General features: G+C 47.7%; 1 long non-coding RNA gene across 1 annotated transcript; it reads right to left on the reverse strand.

The window, feature by feature from the left end:
• Nucleotides 1–3,221: 3,221 nt before the first annotated feature.
• On the reverse strand, nucleotides 3,222–5,494 carry LOC138728476 (uncharacterized). The gene is made up of 3 exons (XR_011338712.1): nucleotides 5,438–5,494; nucleotides 5,094–5,260; nucleotides 3,222–3,865 (listed from the first exon to the last, which is right to left on the reverse strand). It is a non-coding gene; the product is annotated as an uncharacterized lncRNA (long non-coding RNA).
• Between the last annotated feature and the right edge of the window lie 20,727 nt (nucleotides 5,495–26,221).

The following is a 26,221-nucleotide window of genomic DNA, read 5'->3' on the forward strand; positions in this document are numbered from 1 at the left end:
TTTGATACTGTATGGTACCATGTTTGCTTGGTTGGAGTACCTTTAAATTGACCTGATCTGGCTATGCTGGGCCTTCGCCTGCGAACATGCCGGGGTGGATGAGGAGCATGCCTTGTGATGCAGCAGAGCCTGGCAAGAGCCTCCGTTTGCGTGGGCACAGCTGTCCCTTGCGGTGTGTCCCACACACCATTGCTGCGTGTCCCACATCACACGTTGCTCCTGGGACCTTGGGGTTTTCTGAGCTCCTGGAGCGTCGTGCCAGAGCTGTGTGGTCCCCAACACTCGTGCCCAGCACCAGGTGCTTGCTCCCTTGCTCTGTGTGGAGCAGAGAGAGTAAAGTGCTGCCGTCCTGGTGCAGCTCCAGGGGAAACCAGGACAGCTGAGATCAGATCTTGCCCCAGAATCCTCAGGGTATCACTTTCCTTCTGTTATTTGGTTAGAATAAGTTTTTGTGGGTTTTTTTTGTTTGTTTGGGTTTTTTTAACAAAATTGAACCCATCCAAAAGCAAGTTGTTTGCTAAAGCCCTGTTCCAGTTAAGGGATCTCTGATCCAGCAGGGCATGGGCAGGGTGCTCACCCCCCTGAGCCTCATTTATATTACTCAGCCACATTAAACTTTCCCTCATTGACTTGCTTTAGAAACGTGGTTCTTGGATTTTAGCTATTGCAAACTGTAAATATCAGCTTTTAAAAGGAAATGAAATTATTCTATTTGAACGTGCTAGTTATGTAGTTTTATCTCTGTGAATGTTGCAGCAGAACTGGTGCCAGGAGGTCCCTGTGTCTTTGGCACCAGAGCCTCTTGCTGTTCAGAAGGTGATGATGCCTAAAGCCATCCTGGGGGAAGAGTGTGCTGTGGGATGGAAGCAGAGGCAGTTCAGCACTGTGTCTGATCAGCTGCCCTGGTGAACTTAAAGGCACACAGCGGGCATGTGTAATGTCATCAGTAGGCATCAGAGTAAACAGCCCATCTCAATGAATGGAAACAGCTCATTGCTCCCTTGCTCCTATTGCGTGAGAACGCAGATTCTGGTGGGGCTCTTCATCCTGCCCAGGGTTTTGCTTGCAACCATGTGGGTGACATTTATTTCCTTTTTAAGTAATTAGTTTCTGAATACAGCTGTGGGGCTGCCAGAGAACTAAGAGCCAAGCGCCACATCCAGCACGGCACTGGCGAGGAGCACAGCCTGGCTTGAGAAACCTGCCCTTGAAGTACTATCGGGACTGAAGATTATTCAGCAATCTTTTTTCCCTGTCATGAGTCTGTCTGAGGAGGAGGAGGGAGGGGAGGATTTTGGAGGTGGATGATGGTGCCAGGAGCTGTGTTGTGCCCATCATCAGGCAGTGCTCCTGCCTGGCTCCAGCACTGCTGGACATTGGCTTTTGTCTTCACTGAGGACCTGTGTCTCCTCAGGTCAATAGGAAGAGCAAGGCCTCCAAAGCTTCATTTGTCATTTAAAAAATATATATGCGTGTGTGGTGCATTTTAAAGTGAAAGGAGTGATTTTCCTTTCATCTAACTGCAATTTCCTGAAAGGTGGCCAGATCTGCCGGGAAGCGAGGGTGCAGGCAGCACTAAGCATCACGCCTCCTTCGCCCAGTGCCCAGCCCACCGCTATCAGATGCCATTCCTGGACTGCACTCACTTTTGCTGTAGGCTCGTTTTGAGAAATAACCACAACAAAACAACAGCCCAACCTGTCTCATTCCTGCTTGCGAAAACCGAACTGTGAGATTATGTTCAGGCAGGATAATATTGAAATCGACCATCCAGCTTCCCGAGTGGCAGTGGGGCGGTGGTGGCAGGTGGCGAGGGAAGCCTGCAGCCACCCAAAAAGGAGCCCAAGTGCTTTCTTGGCCTGGTGCTAGGTGGGAAAAGTAGGAAGAGCCCGACAGGTGGCTGGGTTAGAGAGCATATTTATTTATTGATTTATTTACCTTGCATTGCTTGATGGAGCATCCCCTTTCACCCGCACTGTGTGCCTTAAGTTGCACTGGAATGAAGGCAGCTTGGCCCGGGCAGCTCAGCTCTGCACTGGGCAGATGGAAGCCTCGGGGGGGGCACAGATGGGAGAGCTGTGGTGCCGCTGTGAGAGCTTTGGTGCAGCTGCAGGGAGGAGCAGCGAGGGCTGGATGGTTTTGCGAGGCAGCCCAGTCAGCACCGTCTGTGTGGTACAGGTTCTGAGGGTGGGAGCGGCCGTGGGGTCTGGACCTTGTCCTGGGCACATCTCTGCGGCCGTGCTGGCCGCTGACTAGGTCTAGGCCACCTCCCAGCAGCTGTGCCCGCATGCCCAGCCATTTGCATCAAGCATTCAAATCTTTTTTCATAGGAAACTGTCACACCACGGCTGTCAGGGTGAGCTTTGGCTTGTGTGGAGTGGAGTACGTGCAGCCCCTCTGCTGCTGTAGGGAAGCATCACCAGAAACACCAGTGCCGGGGCTGTGGGCATTGCCTGGATGAGCCCAGCTGCAGCCTGGCATCACCTACCTGCTCCCCCCACAGCCTGGCATCGCTTACCTTCTCCCTCCGCAGCACTGAGCCAAGAGACAGTCCCGCATCCCAGGCTGCCTGCAGAGCACCATGTCTGGTGCCAAACCCTCCTGACCTGCTTGCTGCAGGAAAAGGTTTGCTCGGGTGAGATTTCTGCCTTTCCCAGGCACCACCTCACCCTGGGGTGTCCTTTGGCATGGAGACACAGCCAAGGGCTCTGCTGCCAGTGGGTGTCCAAACCCACTCACGATAAGAGGCGCGGGGGCACTGAGCCTGCATCTGCTCTGGCCAGGACACCTGGGGAGTTCCACGGGTTCCCGTCGAGGCTTTGCAGTGGCTTCCCCAGCCGGTGGCCATCCCTGGGAAGGGAGGGTGGAAAGCACGGGGGACACTGGGGGTTATGGGGGGCACCAGGGCCCTGGCAACCCCTGCAGCCCTGCTCCTGCAGCTAACGAGCCCCAGCACCTAAACTTTGCGGTTGAGAGGGAAAGGCCAAGTGCAGGATTTATTTGCATAGTAACTGCGCTGCAGTTGGCACTTACCCTTTAAAATAAACTTCACAGCAAAATGCTTTTACCCCCCTCACATACAGAGAGTGCTAACAGCATCCTTTTTTTTTTTTTTTTTTCTCTCTCCCCCCTCTTCTGGCTGAAACTTGTTTTTCCCTCCTTTGTGCCTCTCTGAATCCTGCCAGTGTAGAGATTCTCTTGTTCAGAGAGAAAAAAAGAAAGGCTGGGGGGGGGAAGCAAAAAAAGAAAAACTTAAGCCTGGGATTAAAAAACATCACTAAAATAGTTTGAATAACAAAGTCAACTGACTCGCCGGGAGCCCGACCCATCACGTATCACCCTTCAGCCGGGGCATCGTCATGTGTTTCACTAGATAGTTCCTGGAAAAGCTTCTGCTCAGCCTGATAGACCTGTGGCTGCTGATACCGCTGCGCCAGCGCCACGGGCCTCTCTCCCAGAGAGCTGTGGAAAACTTCCCAAACTCATAGAAGGGAGATGGTTATAACTATATCTCCCTTGGGTACCGAAGACACCGGTTCAATGTCTGACCTGAATGGCAACTAGCTGTAAATGGTGATGGGGGCTAATCCATCTCCAGTGGTTCCAGCACGGCACCCACGGGCAGCAGCCCTCTCCACCTTTATTGATGTCTTTAGCAATGGGATTTATGTTTTGGTTCCCCCCGGTCCTAATTTTTGTGTAGTTTTAGCTACATAAATAATCATAGAAGTGGACACTTAGATGAGATATTAGCAGAGGGCTTGTAAATCTGCCCACCCACTGCCCCCAGCCCCAGCCAGAGCTGGCTCACCATGTCATACCCACTGTGTGGGGTCGTGCAACATGCGATCGGGGAGATCCGTACCTAAAACCGAAGCCAAATAAGTCAGTTTTATCCTTTTACATGACACCAGCAGCACAAACTTGGAAACACAGAGGTGTGGTAAGGCACAGGGAGGGGGGCAATGGATCAGATAAAGCCATGCTGTGTGGGAGGGCAATTAAAGGCTCAGATTTATTAGCTGTGTGCCTGTGCTTGGGAGGCAGGTGGTGCTGATGGAGGGGCTGGAGATGGAGCCATCACAGATGGAAAAGTCAGAGACTGTTGTTCTGAAAGTGCTACAGTGTTTTAGGGTGAACCTGGGCGCTAAAGGCACGGCAGGTCACTGATGAACCAGCCCTCAGCCGGGAACATGACTTGTTTTGAAAATAGCACTAAGCATCTTATTACATGTTCAACACTCACAAGATCTTTTAGAATCAGACTAAACATGCTTGAGTGGTTCCCATTTAATCTCGACCTCTACATAAACACTTTGGGGGGTCAGTGTGTGTATGCAGATACTGAGAGCCATTTGCTTTCTCCAGTAGCATCAGCTGGTTGTGTTTAGACAAGCTGCTTACATGCTAGCACATTAAGCAAAGCTGGAGCTTTACAAAATGAAAGTGAAAACAATCAATCAATTAATCAATCAGTCAATCAATCAATCAATCAATCAATCAATCAATCATAGCATTAGTTTTCTGTGAGCAGGCTTTAAAATTAGTAGGTTTTAGACCTAAACATAGCAGAATGAGTCACTGGGAGAAGGAAAACCCTCCAAATCCCACAATCAATCCTGTTTCAACAGTGTGTGCTGGTTTTTACTTCATGCCAGTTTAGCAAGGTAAGCTAATTTGATTTCCTGTTTTTAATTAATTTTATATGTATAGAAATATTCACATGTTTATAGAAAATATAAATCTGATTGGAAATATGTATGCATGAACAAACACATTTTCTATCTCTGTGTGTGAAAGAATAAGTGCCTTATTTCTACTGATATTTAAGTTTTGTTTCATAAATCCTGACTGCTGAAAATGCCAGATGAAGTTTAGGTTAGAAGTTAATTTAAAATAAGAGCTTAACATAGTAGCAATATAATATAACTGATTTAATGGAGATAGGACTGGTTTATAGGTGCTAAGACCATAGGTGATGGAGCAAAAACCATGGCTGGGAGATGTGCATGTATGGCCTGGGGTCATCCTGGGCTCCCGCTGTAGGGAGCCCTGGGCTGGGCAGCACCCAGCAGTGTTCCCCATCCTCTTACCTGCTGCTCAGGCACTTTACTTGTAGGTGTCTTTCTTTCTACAGTCCTGTAGGCTCTCTTCAATCAGCTGGCCATGAGAACTTCTTCAGTCTCAGTCCAGAACACAAATATTTAGGGCATCTGCAGGCTGGATGAAAGCTCCAGTCCTGGCAGCAGCTCCGCAAAGGCTTGAATGGAAAAAAAAAAAAATATCCCATCGAGTTGGGTAAATTCTGCCACATACTGCCAGCTGCCTGCCCTGTCCCCTTTCCCTGCGGGCAGGGGAACAGCCTGAGCCCCAGAGCAGCTGCCAGCTGAGACAGAGACTGCAGAAAAAGTAAGAAAATGAATACAAATATTTATACCATTGGCATTGTCTGGGTCATGCGCCCCGTAAAGCTGAAGAGTGCATGAATATTTTCTTGTAGCTGCCATCTAAACTGCCAGAAATGGTTGTGCAGAATGTCCTGAGAGGAGGCTGCAGGGGCCGAGACCTGCTCAGACAGAAGGATGAACGGATGGCTGGGCACACACAGGAGTTGGGTCTGGGTTCAGAGACTGAACCAAGAGCTTTGTGCACAGGTTTGGGGGCAGCTATGGGGTTCTTTGTGCCGGTAAGGCATTGCCATAGTGTCAGCACAGGGAGGACCCTGGATTTCCCTCTCCCTTGCTTGCAAACGCAAGCACAGACACATGCAGCCTTTCCTCTTCCCATCCCCATTAGACACACTCTACACGTACAAGGCACTGAGCTCCACAACGTGTCGTTTGCACTGCCCTGGCTCCCACGGGTGTCTGCAATGTGTCCTGGTTGCTACGGGTTTCTGTGCTGAGACACTTTAAAAAAGAAAAAAAAGGCCAACCCAACCAAGAGCAGCCTAAGCCCACTGCCCGAGAGCATCACAGCATGACGGTTACAACAGGCTTACTCATTTCTCCGGTGAGTAAGACCGAAAGAGGAGCCCCGCGGGTGCGGGGCTGGGTGCGGGGCTGGCGGCTGATAAGGAGCAGCTCTGTAATCTCCAGCCCCAGCAGCCAAGAGGCCGAGGGTGATAACTCACCAGAACTCCAGCCTAGCAGCCGCGGGGGGTTGGCGTTGCCCGTTTGAGTGTTTCCAGAGTTGCTCTCACCTCAGTAATGAGGAGTTTTTATCTGCAGTGTCCCTCAAACCCAGTACCCCCTTGCCTGTCCCCAGGAACCAGAGGGAGCTGCTGGTGCTGGCAACCACAGGGCACGCACCGTGGCCAGCTCACCTTGCCTCTGCACCCAATGCTCGCGGAGGCATAACCACGGGGAAGGGTGGTTAGAGCAGGCAACATCTTTCATCTGATAAATCACCCTGTTTAGGATGATCCAAAGTTTAGAAATTGGAGGCAGTGAAGGTCCAAGCCAAGGTCTGTCCTTGGCCAGCCCATGGCAGGGCGATGTCGGGAAATTCAGTGTACAGCAAAACCTGGCACTCCCCTGATTGAGACCTAGGATGGAATTTGGCTCTGATAGAGCCCTGTTTTCTTCTACCCTTTTGGAGAACTGCCTGATGGGCTGGCTGGGTCAGGCCCCTGCCCATTCATGCCCACCTCCTGCAGCACATGCTGGTGGCTGTGCTGGCAGCACCCACCACCGCTGCACCGCCGGCTCCCCTGCTGTGCACGGCCTGTCCCTGGCTCACAGGGATAATCTTGGTCACCCCCTCACCGGCCCCCCGTGTACCAAACTGTACATGATAAGCTCTGCTCCAAAGCACATTTTTGTCAGAGGGCAGCAAGATTAAAAAATCTTAAAATAGCTCAGTGTGACATTTGCCAGGGCCATGCCACTGCTTTTCCCACATGCCAGCATCCCCCCTCTTCCCTCCTCGGCTTCAGGCACGAGCATCCCCAGGGGAAGGCTCAGTTTCTAGAAAACAAAGCAGGGCATGTGCAGAGCTGTTCCTGATTTCAGGCACACACTCTACTCTCCCTAATTTTGTGTTTTGTGCAGTTATTAGCAAGCTGAACATCTCCCTTGCTGCCTTCGATGCTCCCCACTCCCCGTGCTGCCCAAAACCAATGGGCTGCTCTGTGCTGAGGCCAAGTGCCATGGGGAAGGCTGAGGGAGGATGCCTCTCCTGGAAAGTCCTGCTCAGCTCCAGCTCCCTTCTCACAGGGCAATCCCATTTCTTTAACATCTCCGGTGCCAGCTGCCGGAGCAGCGCCCTGGCCTGGGTCCCTGGACTCTTGGCAGTGCTGCCAAGTGAGTATCATAAAAGGCTTCAGCCTTTCACAGATTTCAGGCACACACTCTACTCTCCCTAATTTTGTGGTCTGTGCAGCTATTAGCACGCTGTATTTAAAGGCGCTGTTTCAATTCATATCCATCTTGATCTTATTTCTTTTTTTTAAGTGAAAAACAAGATTAAAAATAGTCATCAGCAAAAACAAACATTGCGATGCCCACGCAGTTTTTTCTAGCAATTTCAAAAATGCCCGTAAGAGAAACTGCTCTTAAGCTGTGAGGAATTGCAGTGGAGAATTTGCAGCACAGACATGGCACTAATGAAAGGAGCATGTCCCAATGTCACCTTCAGGGGAAAACCACTGTGGTGAGCTGCAATCTGTCTGGAAAACGGGTTTTGCTGTGGTTCCCAGTGGGTGGAGTACAGGCAGCATCGCTCCCCCATGCAGCCACTGCTCCAGGGGCACATGGCACGGGTTCAGCCGCTCTCCCCGCGCGAACATCATCCTGCAGCCCACGCGGGAAAGGCTCTGCTTTGTCCTCTTGGCACCCCATGGCACAGTAAATACCGATAGGATTTTCTTAGCAGCTGTGAAATGCACATCTGCTGATGCAAAGCTGTGGCCGCTGCCCCGGGAAGGAGCGAGCAGCCGGGGAAGCTCGCTGCCACGCACGGGTGGCTTTTCTGCATGAGGCAGAGCTGCCAGCTTGAACTTCTGGCCTGCAAGTGCTTTGTGCATCCAAAATAACTACTCCTGTTCCTCTCCTTGCCCAGAGAGCCTGAGCCCACCCTCACCCCGGGTAGGCAGCAGGGAATCATCTCTGCTGGGCTGCAGCATGGCCTTCAGCCGCATGCTCATGGAGATAAGGCTGGAGGATGATTAGTTCATGCTATCATCGAGAAAAAATAAAGCCCAGCTGCTTCCAATACAGGTCTTTTTTTTCTTAATTGTTCTATTTCCATGAGCCTGTGCAGGCCTGGCCACCCTGCGCTTGCCAGGAAAGCTAAGTGCTGATCATTGTCAGATGGTTCACACAGAGGTTTCTATTTTGTTTTGTTTTTACAAGGATCCAAGATATAGGGGGAGGGAAAGAACTTTTGTCCTCTGCTTAAAATAATTCAAGAGCTTTCCACTGTCTAGGCCAGGCACAAGCAGACATTTGCATAACAAATGAGCTTCTCCCCCTCTTCAGCCCTAGGTGACCCCTGCAGGAGGAGGCTCCACCTCCACCTCCATCTCCATCTCCACCTCATCTCCATCTATCTCCCATCCCAGCCCTGGTCCTGGGCAGCCTCTGGGAGGGGAGGGCATGTGGAGGATTACAAGTTTTCAGCATTTTTGTCAATCAAGACTTTGTAAAGGGCTCCTGGAACACGTCAGAAGTAGAACATCAGCTTGGTGACCAACAAATAATTCCAGGCATCTTTTATTTTGCTGTAAAAACACTACAAACAAGCTGATTAGTGAAGGTTTCTCTCCAAGCTAAAGCCTGTTGACAGCAGGATCAAACACTGACTTTCCTTATTCTTAGCAGAAGTGGCCGCTCCGAGCCAGAGTTTCTCCTCCACGCAGCGATACACAAGCACAAGGCAAAGACCCAGGAGTCTGTTTAGGTGCAGGAAAACCAAAGCAAGCCTCTAGAAGTTTCATCAGATTTTCTTTTGCCACTGAAACAGATCAACACCTTTGCTAGTTCAGATGTATAAATTATTCCAATGGTTCTACTATTGCTGTTTAAATGGATTTCATTGCAGTGTTTCCAGAGAGCTTCTGCTGCAGTGGCTGAGGTCACGATTTTCAGCCCAGCAAGCAGATGAAACTGCTGCGATAGCCCATCACCAGAGATGTTTTGTGCAGGCTTCTATTGCCTTTTAGTGAAGCACTGGAGGAATTTTCCAGTTCCCATCCTCCTTCTGGGAGGGAGAATGTGGAGGAGTAAAGATTACATACCTTCATGTAGCTCTGTGAGGCAGCAGGACAGTTTTCAAGTTAAATTAGGTGGAAGCAAATGCCATCAAATACCAACTGCCCCATGAATTGTATCAGAATGTTGTATTTTGTTGAAGAGAGATAGGGAGGAAGGGAAGTCCCAGCAATACTGATCCATGCCTCTTTGGCAGTACCTGAAAAAAATGTTAGTTACTAATTTTAAAATGAGTTTCTGCAGGGGTTAGCTTATTCTTTGCATAACGTCACATTGTGGGTAAATAATGAAAAAAAGTCAATCCACAATTAGTCAGATACTATCATCCCTCCATCTCTCATTCTTTTAGACACCCTGAAATCCGGCATTTTTACATAATGGGAATTATAGACCAAACCTCTAGAAACCTTTGCACCATGGAAGATCCATCCTCTGCAGCAGGTCCTTGCCCTTTCTGGCCAGTTCCCTGAAGCAAATGAATTGCTCTGGCCTTCCCATAACTCCAGGTGGGAGCTCACACATCCCTCCTCCAGCCTGCTGCATCCCAGCGTGGGGAGATGCTGCTCACAGCCACCCAGTCCCACCATCTGAGCCTGGCTGACAGCAGGAAGATGACTCTGCCCCGGAGACCAGAACAGTAAATGCTTCATATAACGTTTGAGATTCAACAGACCCGGGCTGCTTATTTTTCCATAGCAAAGTACTGCAGTGAAGTGTGAGGTTAAACTCAGGAGAAATTCTCTTGTGTGATTTTTTTGTTTTGCCTCTTTGGATTTGGGACTTGGTTTGGTGGCCAGTAGCAGGTTAGACACAAGACCACCTCTCCTTCCATTGTGCTCCAGGGCTGTTTATCCCCACCTGAATGAGCAGAACTCAGGTCAGGGCTTTCCTGCAGGGTGGCTTGGCAGAGCCACCTTCGGTCTTGAGAACACATCTGAATCACGGCTTTTATGGCACGGGTTTACAGCAAACACCATGTATCCCTAAGCTCCTCTGACCCACCTTCTGTTTACTGGCTGTTTCCACCCTCAGGTTGTGACGCTGTTTCCTCCACTGGTATAGCTTGACCACAAAACTGTCCTCCTGTACGCGGAAATCTCAGTGATTCTGCCAGCACCTCCACCGGGAACTGGCAGGTGAAATTGAGGTGCTTCATTAATTCGTGCCCCAATTTGCTCCAGAGCCGAATAAAACTAAGCATCAAAAAACCTGAGAAGGGCAGGAGTGTAGAACGGCCCTCCCAGCCCATTCACATGCTGGATGGTGTAAGTGGAAATCCTCGTGGGACTGCAAAACATTCCCTAAAAGAGCCCAGAGAAGAGAGAGGAGGCTGTTGTGCTGCAGACCCATCCAGGGAGCCGCTCTGCTGGAACAGGAGCACGAGCAGCAGAGCCCAGCACTCGGGTGCCTTGGCCAGGACACATCACTGAGAGCACGTAGGCAGCTCCTGCAGCCCCTGCCCCGGCAGGCACCTGGGTGAGCTCCAGCGTGGCTGTTGGCGAGTCACGCCTGGCTTCCCCCCAGCACTTCTTCATTTCTGTGGGCTATTGAAATAATGGCTCCTAAGGGACGTCAGCTCAGGGTGATTTATTTTCTTTGCCAGCCAGCCATCCCCTTCGTGGTGCTAGAGCAGGTCTCCCATTTCAGATGCACACGAGATACCGAGCCGTGATTACGGCAGGGGTATGCCACGAGGAAAACGTGATGGTGGGAACAGCAATTACAGCTGCCTGGTGGATTTTGCTTCTGCTTGAAGACACAAGATTGAGAAGGCAAAGCCCATAGCCCCTCCTCACTAGGTGTTCACAGCAAAGCAGTTCACAGGCAGTATTTTTCTGCAGCACATAAATTAGGACCCTCTGGGCATTTTCAAAAATAATTTAAGAGCCTAAATGTCACTTGGACAATGCATATCTGTTCCTCACAGCTGCTATCCTGAGGACTAGTGTGGCATAGTGTAATGGGGCAGGGGAGGCTCTGTGCAGGCTTTTGGAGCTCTCTTTCATGGGCTGCAACAGGAGTGACCTGCACGGATGGGAATAGGAGCTGGGCCACTTCTGATGTCTGCTAGGAAGAGACCACTCCAGGAGCCGTCTTTGCTGCCCTGCACTGCTGCTGCTGCACTTGGATGGAGAGGACAATAAAATTTGCCCTCAAGCAAAATTTGCCCTCCTTCTCTACCATCTCTCCCTGCCTTCCTTCTCCCAGATATTTTGCCCACTCATTTACAATAACTGGTCTCTTTCTGGCTCAACTGGGTGCAAACAGCATCAGTCTTCTTGTCTTGGGGCACGTTCTCGAAACAGTGTGCTGAGAACTGGGGAAAATGAGGCATGTGCAATGCCCAGAAAAACTCTGCAGGCTATTTTCACATCCTCCAGGAGGAACAGGAGGGAGCACTGTGCCCTGGACCTTTAGTTTGATCTGATACTTCCCACATGCAGTTCCCTGTTCTTGTCCCTGCCCACTCCATGACTGCCCAGTGCCACCTGGTAACAAATCCTGGAACACCAGTTTATGCTGCACCACAGGTCCCAGTAGCCATTTAAACGGTCACCAGTTAAAAACCAACCAAACAAAAAAACCCCCCAGAAAACGTACAACAACAAAACCCCAACAAATAGTTGACTCTGTTCCCAGGCAAATACAAAACCGGTTTTGTATCGTCACTGCTGTCCCTTTGTTTACTGAATGCAGTAACAGAAACGGCAAGGCAAGGAAAAAAATATCCCCTGATAGTGACAACTTATTGTGGGCAAAGCAGGCTGGGGCATGCCCAAGAAAAGGAGGGTCAGGCTCTGTGTGTATCTGGCTGGTGACAGGAAATAAATGTGCCCAAAAGCACTTAAAAAAAAAAAAATAAAAGGGACCAGACCTGACTGCAGCAGTTAGAAGTGATATATTCTTGGCATGGAAACAAACCCCAAATTCATAGCAGGTTTGGAGCTGATCTTACTGGCTTATACGGGATTTTATACTTAGGTAATTCTATTGTTGGCTGGAGCTACCTGATTTATGCCTGAATAAGTTCCCGATCCTGCAAACATTTGCTTATGTGCTTTGGATTTACCTTTGCCCCTGGACACTCTATTAATTTCACTGCAGCAAGGATAGTCGTTGTCTCAGAGCTGGGCCTTTTCAAGAAGAAAATCTGTGCCATAACGCCTGAAATGAAGAGGAAATTTTGCAGTGAGATGTGAATTCCCCCAGGCTGTGGTCATCCCGCGCCCTGAGATGCTGCCAGCCCCCAGCCACACACCCAAAAGCCAAGTGATAGCTCTCTAGCCCATAAGCTTTAGGAAGCAAACAGCCTTAGTACAAGCCTGGAGCTGCATCAAGCTCCAGGTCAGTCTGCAACAAGTTAAAAGTAAGACAGCAGCATTACAACAAGCTTATTCCAACAACAGCCTCTCCCTTTGAAAGACCATCAAAATAGGCTGCTAAGCATGGCAGAGACCATTGGGACTGGTTGTTTCCATCTAAGAAAGTAGCACGTATCTTTAAAAACACCAGGTTTGCCCTGCAGCTTCTCCATCACACAAGGCAAAAGAAAGGAATTCATCCATCAAACACCATTATTTGACAATGAAACCCCTGGCTTTGATTCAAGGAAAGCCGAAGAATAAAAACTTGATAGAGGTGAAAGAAGCTGGACCAGCAGAGAGAAGACGTTCTCACACATGAGCAGGGAAGATTCAGCTGTCCAGCCAGCGAGATGCCCTGGTGGCTGCGTGTCCAGCAGTGCCATTTCTCATGTACCCATCCCACACTGCTAAAACCAGGCAAATGAAATACAAAGGGGCTGTGAGTCTTAGAGCAGCTGCTTTCCTCACTGCCTCTGCCTGTGCTGTATTTTCATACCGTGTACAATGAGGGTGCAGGATGGGGCTGGAGTCTGCTCCCAAGAGCACTGGTGCATTTCCAGAGCAACTCCTCTGAACTTGGCTTTGCTTATACTGCAACAGCCTGGAGAACCGAATATTGCCTCCCTAGAAAGATTTAATTATACATAAAATTAGAAGGAGGAAGCGTTAGTTAAAATTTCATACTTCTGGAAAGCAGCCGGTTCGTTAGCATTACTTTAATGAGGCACTAACCTCACTGTAATGCTTTTATTAATGCTCCTTGCCTATTGAGTGCCAACTGCTTGGCTCCTCTCCGACAGGCCGGCTGGTCCACAAAGCGAATGGTTTAGGGGTCCTTTGATGCAAAATGCAAGCGCGTTTACACCACAGCCAGGACAAACGACAGTTGGTGAGATAAGACAGCCTAAAATTCACCAGATGGTGCCCAGAGCAGGCGATGCAGCGGGAACGAGATCAGAGCAGGCAGGAGGGGATGCAGGAGAGGAAAAATAAAAGGAGAAGAGGAGATGCTGGTTCACCGATGCTACTGACACCATTCCTGTTGACTGCAGAAGGGTCAGGACGGGGGCCAAGATGACAGTACAAGACAGGATGTGCTGGAGAGTTGATGACACGGGAAGACATCAGGTGGTACAGGATCCCAGGAGGCAGGTATCCAGTGGCTGAGCACTGCAGCTTGCTGTGGCTCTCATGTGCTTTGAGGTCACAGCTGCATCCAGCCCAGATCTCACCATAGACCCTCTTTGGGCAAACGTGAGTCCTTCATCCAACCAACTGCCAAATGCCTAAAGCACCCTTACCCCAAAAACCTCTTCTCCAGTCTGACTGTTGCAGGATAATTTTTTTCCAGGTGCTCCCAGTGACACTGTGGCCTGCCTAGAGGAGATGCAGGAGAGGATGGAGTCACTGTCCGTGACCCTGTTGAACCGCAGCGTGGAGGAAGGGACTTTACCCCCATAGCCCTGCCTAGTTGGTGGAGCCCACTTGCTTATGGGGTGATGCCCAGGCACTCTGAGCACTCCTTTCAGATGTGAACATGGACAGAAGGACAAGGATTACCCCAGCAGCTGCTGGGACACACCGTCCCATGCCCCGTGGGAGCTGAGGTGAGCATATGCCGTATGCTTCCCCTCCTGTTCTTTGAAACACTCTGAATAGAGGGATTAAAAATTACCCATTGCGGTCTGGAAAAAGCAGAGCTCCGGCGCCAGCGCTGGCTGATATTCCAGCACAGCGGAGAGCAGGTGGGCTGTCACATCCGCGGTGAGCAGGAATGGGAACAGCTTGTCAGAGAGCCGTGTCATAGCTCTGCCTACAGGGCCACTCCTCCACGAGAAACTACTCAATAGGAGCCAAGGCATCAAAGACAGCTTTGCCACCTCCCTGCCTCGGGCTGGCCAAGAGCCAACGCTATTTCCCAGCAGCGTGTACCAACCTGCAATTAGGTGCTTCCCTCTTCCGAGCGCTCAAAGGTAGATCTCACCCAGGTCGAGCCAAAGGTTCTTCCTCTGTGTGCAAGGCGGGCAAAGCAGCAAGGAGCTGAACTGGTTGTGACTCAACGGGGGCCACCAGAAAGACCTTCTCAGAGGTCTCAGATCTACCATAGGTTGGGTCGAGTGTCCCATCACCTTCCACAAATGGTTTCAGAGGTAACCAACAGAGTCTTTCGCAAAGAAAGATTCAGTGCCATACCATAATCGTGATTTTCCTGCAAGTGAAATAGTGTTTCGAGTCACTGTAGTCACCAAAAAGGGGGAAGAAGATTATTCAGACAAAAGGGAAGGAAACCAGTTGACTGTGTGGGCACAGAGCAGTGGGCTGGGGGCAGCTGGACAAAACACAGGGCAGAGGCAGGAATGACCAGGGAGAAAAGCTCCAGCCCTCCAGTGTATTCTGCCCAAACTGCAAGGCAAGAAAACCAGACTACAAAGTCACTGAACTGGAAAACTCACAACATATTTTTTTCTCCACACAACCTGACAGATTCAAAACCAAACATGGAAATTTCACAGGGTGCCGATGTGCATTTTTCCTGCTAAAGTTTCTCTGAAAACTGGCCTGGTTCTTGTGAAGGACAGAAAAAGAAGAGAGAAAAAAGAAAGAGGATATTTTTAAGTAAAACTAGTTAGATTCAGCCGTTTATAAAGTGACTGCTGTAGACAGCTGGGAAATTAGTAAAAGAAAAATGTTTTCTCAAGTACTTTTTTCCAAAATGTGGTGTTATGTTTTATTTGGTAAAAATAAGGCTTTGATCAAAGGATCTCACTTTATCAAAACTAGGAATAAACCGGAATCTAGGAATGAGAGGGAAACAGACAAAATAAAATACGGCAAAATGAAATGGCAAATGCTGTGAAATTTTCATCTGGAAGTTATATCAGTGTCTAAAGCCCACCCATGCCAGACAGCACAGTCTTGTCCCCACCACAATAAAACAGTCCCAGGCTCAATCTTTTTAGCTTCTATTTCCCTCACTCAAAGCTTTCCTGCACTGACAGCAAGACTTGGTGGGTCTGTTATAGCCCAGGCGTAACTTAGCACACATGAGAGATGCTGCTCCAGCAAAATACAAAAAACTTGATGATATAAATGGGATTTTATACAGGGCATAAAGTGGAAGTGTCTTCTTCCAGCCAGACACAGGAGAACACATTAAAAACTCAGCACAGCTGTAAACAAGATGCACATTGGCAGGGTTCATCACCCTGGTGAGGGTAGTCACTTTCAAGTTTTAATCAAGGTAGAAGGGAGGATTTGGAAGGATCACATCCATGGCACACTTCCCTGCTTTGTCACATCCCACTGAAAACTTGATATAAGCTCCCTTTGAAGAGGAGCCAAGTCCTTCCTCACTTGACTACAGGGATATTGGATTGGATTTGCTAAGCTGGGTTTCTAGTTGTGCGAAGACTTTGTAAGAGGTACAAAAAGAGTGGGAGAGAACAGAAAGTGTTGCGGCTCAAAGAAAACAACAAAAGATAGAGCAGTAATTAATTATTGGACTTTACTTTTTTTTTTATGGTGTTGGCAGTGGGTCAAACAGGCCAGAGTGTTGGTGAAATGTATTATGAGGGAACCGGCCTTCTGTGTGGCTTTGGGTATATGTCATTAAATATTCAAAAATCACTTGCCACCTCCCCGAAATCATGAGATTGGTAAGAAAATGAGATTAAAAGGATGAATAGTAGCAAAGGGTTGTCTTTTGTCTCTTAGCTTCTGAGTTGTTAGCCTGCCAAGCTAGTTTCAATGGAAACTTGGTTGAAGGGAAGGTGAGACTTTCCCATGATTACACTAGACTTTTAGTTTCCCAGGAAAACCAGTCCACAATGTGATGAGATCATTTCCATCTGATGAATCCGAAGCTTGTTTTTAGAAGGCTAAAACCGAAAAAGAAAGGAAAAACAAACCAGCACCCAAATGCAGATCATCCAGACATTGGCTGTTTGGGACATGCACATGCCCAGACAGAGCACATGAAGAACGTACCATCTTCCCTGCCATCCAGTTAGGGCAAAATTATACTGGTTTCCTTAGCAGAAGTCATACTGGGGACTATGCTGAGTGGTGAATAATCGGCCTCTTCTGCCAGACAAGAGACTGTCCGCTTTGTTTCTCTCCTGTGATTTGTCCTCTGGTGCAAACCACACACCAGCCAAGAGCAGGACCTGCTCAGGGAGCAGATCCACTCCAGAGGCTTTACTCCTGGAGCTGCTACCCATTGCTCACTAACCAGGGCACAGGGAAGCAGGGCACTCGCCCGTTCTCCCTCCTGAGTTAGCGTGGGCTGATGGAAATATCACCTTCCTCTTGTCTAAGCCGACAGCCCCACCCTGGAGAATAACGGCTGCACAAACAGCCTCTGCCCACCAGCCTCCACTCCCTTTTCAGTCCATGCCCAGTTCCCCCCAGGCAGGTGGTGTTTGCTCTCCCATCACAGATCTTGTTCATAGACAAGCTGACTACAAAAGCTCAGCAGTCATTGCTATTTATTCTCAGCCCTGGCTCCGTTTTGTTGAGATGACCAGGTGAATAGGCAGGTGGTTGGTTCTTTCACTTGTTTTCTAGTGGATGGGGACATCAAATATTTGCTTTCAGAAATATTTGCAGCTGCTTCAATATAATCAACAACATCAACAGAAATGTTAAAAAATGGTGGGGAGTGCTCCTGGACCTTTGCTGTCTCCTGAGCATTGCTAAGATGACCCAGAAACTCTTGGACTCTGTTGCTTTGACATTGTGAGCATCTCCTGTGCAACACATGAAAATGTATAATGGGCTTCCTTTAGTCTCACTGGAAGATAACCACAGCAGTGGATCTGAGACCTCCTGATTCCTATTCCATAGTAGACAACTTTGCAGCTCTTAGAGAGCAGCTTTCAGTAACATTTGTACAAATGCAGAGCAGCTAGTGGGCTCATCTTAAGCCAGTGCTATTGTAGCTGAACAGAACTTAGCCCTTGCATTTCAGGAACAGCAAAACTGCCTTAGGTTATGTACTAATTACAGACTACTTGTCACCTCTATTATTCTAGTTTACATTGCAAGACACCATCCAACCAACCGGCCTGGGGAAGAGTGTCATGCAGTCTGCTTCATGTACTCTATTTTCCTCCTCTATTTTTTTTTTTTTTTCTCCCCCTCTCATCTCTTGCAAAGACTTTTTTATGTCAGAATCTGTCAAACAACTCCTCGTGCCATGTTTTTACAAGAATCCTACTTGCTGGTCAGTGCCAAGCTCCCTTTTAAACAAGACTCGGTGCAGTGTTGCGTTGCCCGTGCTCTGCTCTCGTATGCCATATTTAGACAAAAGCTAGGGAATTCCCTGCCCTACACGAGGGCTTGAATGAGCCTGTTCTTTTCCCACCTCAACCAAAATTGTATGTGTTTGCACCAGCCAGGCCTTCCACCCAGCTCTATTTTTAATTGATTCCACTCTTTGACTTGTCTACCTAGAAATCAGAAGGGAAAAGGAAACGAAACAAATGAATGCGACCACAGAGACATGCTCAGTCCTGCTGGGTGCATTCCCAACGAGGCCCAAACCCAGGCAGCAGCGGAAACAAAACACCACACTGCCACACTGCCCAAACACAAACTAACAACAACCAGATAGCAGCCAACGGTGGCTTTTAGTGCTTTGGCCCAGGGTAAACAAACAGCTAGGCTATGGCCTAACGTCGATGCGGCTTGTCAACAGGGTTTCTGGCAATGCACGAGGACCTTATGGCCACCTGAGTCATTGGGGCATCAGATTTCCCTGGAGCAAAGGAGAACACCCCAGTCAGCACAGCGCCCCGTGAGCAGCCCGAGCAGGGAGCTCTGCGACTGCTGCACATATTCCCCTGCACGTTCACCCAAAAGCTGGAGTGCAAGGGCTCTTTCCTGACGCTGCAGATCATTCTGGAGCAGCTATTGAAAACCCACATTCCAGAGCGCTATGCTAATTGCTTTTAGTCAGCCCTCCAACACATCATTCCCATTGCTAATGTTTAAATTCTTTGCCATACTTTTGTCCACAGAGCGTGCCCCCCTCCCCCCGATTTTCTGACGTGGTTCTTCCACTCACTGCCAAGTCTGCTGGGAGAGGATGTCAGCCTCACAGGACCAAAACAGATGCCTTCCATGCACTAACTCAGTTGGCAAAGCTTCAGATAAAGGCCTGTCTTTCCTCCTCCTCTGCCTCACAAACACTAATAAATATTCACTATATCTGCCCCAAGAACCTACTTCGGAGAAAATTTGAATCCTGAAATTGAGAGACACAGCACTGTCAAGTACAGTGTACATGGCCTGAAACACAATACTTTGAAAAAGAAGGCAGAGTTTGTATGAGATTTTTGTTTCCACATACACACACACATAGACATAAAATCCACTGCAGCCATCTCAATAGCATCTGTACTGCTAGTAGGGACAATGGGGACCCTGTTGCAGATAGGAGGCAGACAGGCACCTGTCTTCTAACTGCTGTCACTTAATTCTGTTCAGCTTTGCTTGAGCTGACATAACTGAGACATCACTAAAGCCTTGACTAGCCTCATGCTCCTAGTGGTATTGCCACTGCTGGGAGCATTCTGAGGACAGGAATCACAGAATCACAGAATAACCAGGTTGGAAGAGAAGAAAGAAATTATATGGACAGAGCTGCAGTGTTATAAAATGCACTCTTAGGATCATATGTTCAAAAGCACTCAGTTCCCATTTAGGAACCTAAATGAAGTTGGCAGGATTTCAGAAGCGCTCAGCATCTATCAGCTCCTACCGAGAACATGCTGAGCTCTTCTTAAAATTGTTAGAGAAAAACAATTCAAAGATAAGAGCCAGCTTGTGGCTTACAATTAACATCATTGTATGGGTCTTTGGAGCAGTTTGGCAAGAGCAAGAATAACTGCTTTCACAGAAGATATTGTATATGAATCCACATCTCAAAGCATGGGGCCAGGTCTATAAGCAGTCACCCCCACTGACTGCCCCTGTAAGAGCTGTGCACCCCAGGGAGAATATTCCACTTTCAGTCAGAGTGATGCCTTTCCAGCTCTTAGTAAGTGGGAGTCTGCACCTGATCATGGTAGGAGCCACCACATCAGTGGAAATGAGAAAGACCAGAATGAGTACCTCACAGCTCAGAGCAAAACCTATTGTGCTGCAGTCAGGGCAACTGTGAAAACATCTGGAGAAAGACACTAATTTAGTCCTAACTTATATTAGTTTTTGACACATAATGAGTACCAATATTAAATGTCAGTTGGTACCTTTTTGTGTTTGATCCTCCAATGTGCGCTTTGTCTGTGATTGAGAAGGATGGCTTCTTCCAGCAGTGCCACAAACAATAGTCTGCCTCATGCAGTCACGGCCGGGCTGACACCAATGTGCACCTTCAAGAGACAGAAAGATTTGTCAAATCTCTCAGAACACTTCCAGAGGCATTAATCCAGCAATGAACTTAAGGATTTCAGCAGTCCCACTCACTCTCCTGGAACCACTGGTCTATTTAAAAGAAAAACTGTGAATTCAAATCCTCCTCCTTTTGGGAGGTCACAGCTCCTCCAACCCTGAACCAGCTGAACCTTAGTACCACACCAAAAACCCCAAAATCAAGCACAACAGCTTGTATCAGGCTTCAGCTCACACAGGGACACATTATGATTCTTGAAGGGAACTAAGAAGAAACTGTCATCGAGATCCTCTCTTTCCCAGTGTTCTTCATGTTACCTTGAGATTCCAGAAGCTGTCTTCCAGGTAGGAGTAGCTTGCTTAACCTGACTTCCAGGTATTTAAAGAGTTACGGTGTCTGCCTACCCCTTAGCTTGCTATTTTGGTAGGTCTAATTTCACAGAAAAAACTACAGAGATTCTTCTGGGAACAGCTGGAGTTTGAAGGCTCTGATGAGTCTTACTATCAGTAGGTCCCTCTACTCACCGTGGTATGGGAAGTGAATCTATCATTTGATCTACTTCACTTTCCTAAATGAGGGTGCTACGCCTCATGTAACACTACCACTCATAGATTTAGGGCAACACAACATTTTTTTTCTCTTTTAGCTTAGGAAGGGGTTTGTATTTTCTCAGTAAGAGGTCAAAATCACGTTTGTTGAAGGTGGGGGCAAATGCATGGATTCCAGAGGAGCCGCTTCTCCTAGGTCAGCTCAAGAATTCAGCAAAGAGATTAAACATTGTGCAATGAAACATCACAAGACCTTACAAAGTCGGGCCATGCTGATTTACTTCATAACATCTAGAAATGAAAGAAGAACAACAGAGAAATACAGAGCACTATTTTCCATTCTGACTAAAACAACACTAAAACAAACATGAACTTAGCTTGTCACTCCTCAAACATTACAATTCGTTATGATTCTTTACTCCCAAGTATTCTATCTCATTTTTTACAGCTAGTTAACCTTGTAAGCAACAATCCATCCAACAGGCCCACACTGCACTCCCAAAGGAAGGCAGCATTCTCTGCCTTCTTCACTATGAGAACATGACTGTTTACCATGGTTTGGTCAAGGAACACTGCTGCCCTTTCTCTCTGGCTTTGCTTTTTACAGAGCAGGGACAGCCTGAGAAGACTCATTTAGCCAAGAAATGGAGAATTCTCCATGCCAGTGAGCAACATGCTCAATTCAATCACAGCCTCCTCGGGAGCAGGGAAAAGCTGGATGATTATAGTCCCAGCCACTGAGGGTTAAAAAATACTCATCCTTCTTACAGTTGAGCTGAGATCAACGGGGCAGGAGAAAGGGTGAGAAGAAATGCTCCTCCAGCAGCAGTAAGAGAGGAATGGTAACTAGTGGAATTTCCTGGGATGATGCTGCATCCAAGCAAGCCAGTGGCTCACACAATTTTGCAATAGCATGGAGTTGGACAAGATCTTTGAGTCTTTCTCTTGGTCCCTTCTATCCTTTGCTCAGGTTTCCACATGCTCTCAACTTCTCATGTATATTTAGACCAAAGGAAAACACTATTAAAATGCCAAGGAGGCTTTCAAGGCAATTGTTTTGTTATATAAAACCAGCTGCAATCCTAAACTCTGCCTCTGTGAAATTACTTACTGGACAGGACACTTCAAACCTGACTTACTAATTAAGTGCCACTGTCACTGTCGGATGATTGCTGTTCTCAGAGGTCAACCACAGCAGGAAAGAGAATATTAACAAAACACTGCCTGACCTCAGGGGTTTACAGGCAGCCCCCTCTGGATCAGGCACCTTGGTGTAATACAAATGCACACATTTTTCACTGCAAAAGTCTTCTTTATGAAGTACCAGTGCTGAGACTCGAGTATTGCTGCTGTTTCAAAGCACTAAATGCCATTTCACTGGCACGCACTCATGCTGCTCCCACGGATGCTTCACAGGAGACTCTATACAAGCGCCACAGCCTGAGTGTCACCCAGTGAAACCCAAGAGCTGCATCCATTTTTAGAACCAGCCTGCCTGAAGATATGTTGCATTATCAGAGCAACACGTAAGGGAACAAAATGAACTGCGGCTCCCTCTGCCACTTATTTACCTTCTGTTTTAAACAGTGTCTCTTCAGTCTGCTCTGTTCTCCTCCCATAGACACACTTACTCGGCACCTCTTGCAGGGCTGCCTAGTCTATTTTTAAAAGCATGCCACTGGCTTTTATCTTAAGCTGTCTGATATTTTTTTTGTTAGCTCTTGTACTCTTTAAACTTATTTAAAACATGTTGGCAGATAAAAATAGCGAGGGGAGATATAGCAAATGCATCACAGTTGGCATTGCCAGTTGAGAAGTAAGGCAAGAGATAAAAACCAAACAGATAAAAAATGAATACCTAACCTCAACAATTAGGGCCAAACAGCAGCAGTACTTACTCAGGGGAGCATCTCATGTACTCAGAGAGGAGTTTATTTGAATCAAGACTTAAGGGCATTTTCTCCTCCAGCTGCCAGCAGCAAACACACTTGGGTGCTCAGAGCAGGGAAAAACACCAGCCTGGCAGCTGCAAGAAGCCCCATAGATGGACTTGGTCCCTCAACTGTAAGACATTTTGAAATTGTCTGGGGTTTGCCAGGTGGTTAAAGGCTCTGATGGTTTTGGTTCTGAGCTGACATTAGCAGCACTGCAGTCAGTGGACTTGCACACGCACACAGGTGGAGGCAATACGGGTAGGAGAGGCTCCAGCACTGTTCTCAGCTGCGGGAAGGTGGGATTGTGCCAGAAACACGTGGCTTGAAAATCCAGTGGCCCCACCCGTACCTGCAATTGTGACCCCAAACTAGGATGCACCTAGCACTCTTGAACAGAGAGGCTGGTTTCAACTTTGAGCCTAAAACCCTCAGAAGCTCTCAATGGTACTTAGAATGGGGGACTTCAGAAGCCACGAACACCAGAATGCTGCTTGATTCTGTAAATAGGTACGATGTGTTGACTACATTGATATGACACCTAACAGTATGAGAAACTGCTTCCAAAACTTCACACTTTGATAGCTTGGAGGTTTTCTAGCCCATGCCTTAGATCTAGATTTTTCTCAACTAATATTCAGGTGCCGAGCTCTGATGCTGCTGCTGCAGAACAGTCCTGCACATCCTGCTGATGTTCCTGGAGTGACCAGGCACACAGAGCTGCCCCTGTTGCATGGTGCAAGTCTCAGGCTAAGCTTGTCTCCATTTCAGATTCAGGACAGCTCTGAGAACTGGATGAAACGAGGACTCACTAATGCTTCCATCAGATGCTGACAGGCCTTTTTGTGCCAGGAAAACGGATGTGTGCAACAACAGCAAAAGTGCCTGGAAGCATCCCAAAGCCTGAGTGAAATGAGGGAATTTTGAGTGGTGTCAAACAAAAGGAGCAGTGATTTAATCTCCACAGATGGGGAGAGGGAAGCAGTGTCAGGAAAAGCAGGAGGATGAGATTAGCTACCCAATAAAATGAAAAAGAGCAAGAGGTGGAGCAAACTGTGCTGAGATAAGAGGAGGTGGATTACAGGGCTGGCAGATGGAGGGGGAGCAGGCAGCCAAACAGTGCACAAAAAACCACAGGTAATAAAGCTGGAAAAATTGTAATCAACAATATCAAATAACATTTTCAACCCATTTTCTCCAAGGAGGCATGGGTTATGGCAGATGGATGTATGGTGAACCCCTCTGCTGTCCCCTCGGGGTGCAAGTGCCACTGCCCCATGCTGCTGTGGTGGCCTTCAGCCCAGACCACTGCAAATGGCCAGCAAGGTGTGTTTGCTCACACTCTGGACTTTAAAGACAGCCAGAATCCCTTCTGGCACATGGATAATGCAGTCCTTTAACACCAAAAGGCGAAAGAAATTGCTTCTTTCTGGAGAGTCTGACTGATCATTTGACTCAGCCTAATTCAGGAAAGCGAGGCATTGCCCCTTTTGCTGCTGAAAGGAACATTTCCTCCAGCTTCGCAGGAGCACATTAGGCTGAGTATCTCAGTTCCGGATGATAAGCCAGCTTTTATCAAGAAACTTTCATTAATGCAGTTCCACTGGCGATAGGCGATTGATAATAGACATTTGAGTGCTACTTCAGAGTCATTAAGGCCTTAACCACTAAGTTTTTGGAAGATAATCTCTAGAATATCTTTAGATGTGTCATTTCAGAAAAGCCATGCTGCAGCTTTCCAGCTATTTGCATTCCTCTTTCTGGCCCCAAATCCTCAATCTCCCATTACTCTAGGTACGTCAGTGCCTGCTGGCAACACATCTATCTCAGTTCTCCCTATCCCAGGAGGTTATCTGAAATCATTTGTTTGTCATTGTATTTTGAGTCTGGGAGAGAAATGAAAAAGAAATAAAGGAAATAAATGGATGAAGATAAGTAATTACCTTGTGAGTCTGAGACCTCTTTGGGGTAGGAACATCTTTTGGCTCTGCACTGTTGAAGTGCCCAGCCCAGCAAAGAATCATGGAATAGTTGGCTTGGAAGGGACCTTAAAGCCTGTAAAGTTCCAACCCCACTGCCATGAGCCTGGACACCTTCCACGGGATCAGGCTGCTCAAAGCCCCATCCAACTTGGTTTTGAACATTTCCAGGGACAGGGCTTCCACGAATTCTTTGGGCAACCTGTTCCAGTGCCTCACCAACCTCATAGTAAAAAATTTCTTCCTAATATTTAAGCTAAATCTTCAGTCTTTCAGCTTAAAACCTTTACTCTTCATCCTAGCACTTCACTCCCAAGCTCCTGCAATGCTATTGCAAGGCACAGGAACAGCAGTGAAGGCTCATACATCATTGCAAATGTCTGTGTGGAAAAATAGATACATGCTTTGAGTTGATGATTTCCTACTCAAATGTAGGGCAAGGTCAGATTAACCCCATTGCCACTGAACTGGGTTAAATGATCCCTGCTTTCAGCCTGCCCTTTCCTTATTCCCAGAATGTGTACCTCTGCCTCTTTATCTTATTTAGCATCTTTCTAACCTCCAGCATGACCAGGAGAGGAGAGAGCTGCAGGCAGAGTGCAGTTTGGGGATGTGGAGATCAAGTGGGAAACAGGGAAAGCCTTGGTCAGGTCAGCTTTGTCTGAGAGCCTTCTTGAAAATCCACATGTCTTCTGTCTATCAGCATGTTCTTAGAAATAACAAACATTTTTACCATGCTGAAATGACTGCATTTAAGAGTGTTTTTTCCTTAGGAAAGTACTGTGGTCAGCCAGCTCTTGGACAAACTGTGGGAGTTAAATACATGAAATTCAACATTGTATGTATACCAGAGGTCATGTTAAGCGTCCCTTCAGATCTAAAACATAAACCTAGCAAATCATTATTAAAAAAAAAGAAAAAGCTTTCCCAGGACCCCCTAAAATCTTCCATTCAGCTTTTAGAAAACTCTTAAAGAACAAGGTTTGTTTGCCAAAAGTAACTGAAGATGCAAAGAACATCAGGTCTTTACATCTACCTTCAGTTTTTACAGTCCTCGTGCTCCCTGCCCAGCAGTTGGGGAGGCTCAATAAACACCATCACCCTGACAAAGCCCAGGGCAGCAGCCAGAGAGCCTGGGGCTCCCAGCTCCACAGGCACTTGCTCCTCGTTTGACTCCAGAAGCTGCTGTATTTCACATGCTGTTCCTCCCTCGCCCAAGCTGTGATGTGAAATAGCTCATCCTGCTGGAAACTATAACTAAAAACATTGTCTAAAAACAAATCCTCTTTCTGTGTGCCTGGAGGGGAGGAGCAGTCCCCAACAAGCCCAGAAAAATGGAGCTTGAATAAATAGCTGGGCTGAAAACAACCCAGGAGGGCAGAACAGCAGCTTCGGAGCAGCTGTTTTACATGGGGAAGCAGGAGGACCTCAGCACACAGCACGAGTCAAAGAAAACGCCAGGTGTTCACTTACCAAGGCAGGATATGCTCAAATCCAGCCCACGAGGCTGCATATTCTGTAGGTAAAATCACTTGTGTCAGGTTCATACAAATGGTTGTGTCTTGGCACCAGGCACAGAGAGGAGCCCATTTCCACCACAGGATTAGCAGCAGGATATACAGCAAACACTCACTGCAAAACTGCGATAATATCAAAGCTCCATCTGTACTCAGGCTGGTACTCAGAGCTATAAATGACTCCTGTGGGAGAGCTAGCATTTTATTCTTATTACTAGATAAGTATCTTTCCTACACCTTGAAACCAATCATTCTTTTTTCTCTAGAGATATG

The sequence above is a fragment of the Phaenicophaeus curvirostris genome, chromosome 18 (genome assembly GCF_032191515.1).
Source record: "Phaenicophaeus curvirostris isolate KB17595 chromosome 18, BPBGC_Pcur_1.0, whole genome shotgun sequence".
NCBI classification, from domain to species: domain Eukaryota; kingdom Metazoa; phylum Chordata; class Aves; order Cuculiformes; family Cuculidae; genus Phaenicophaeus; species Phaenicophaeus curvirostris.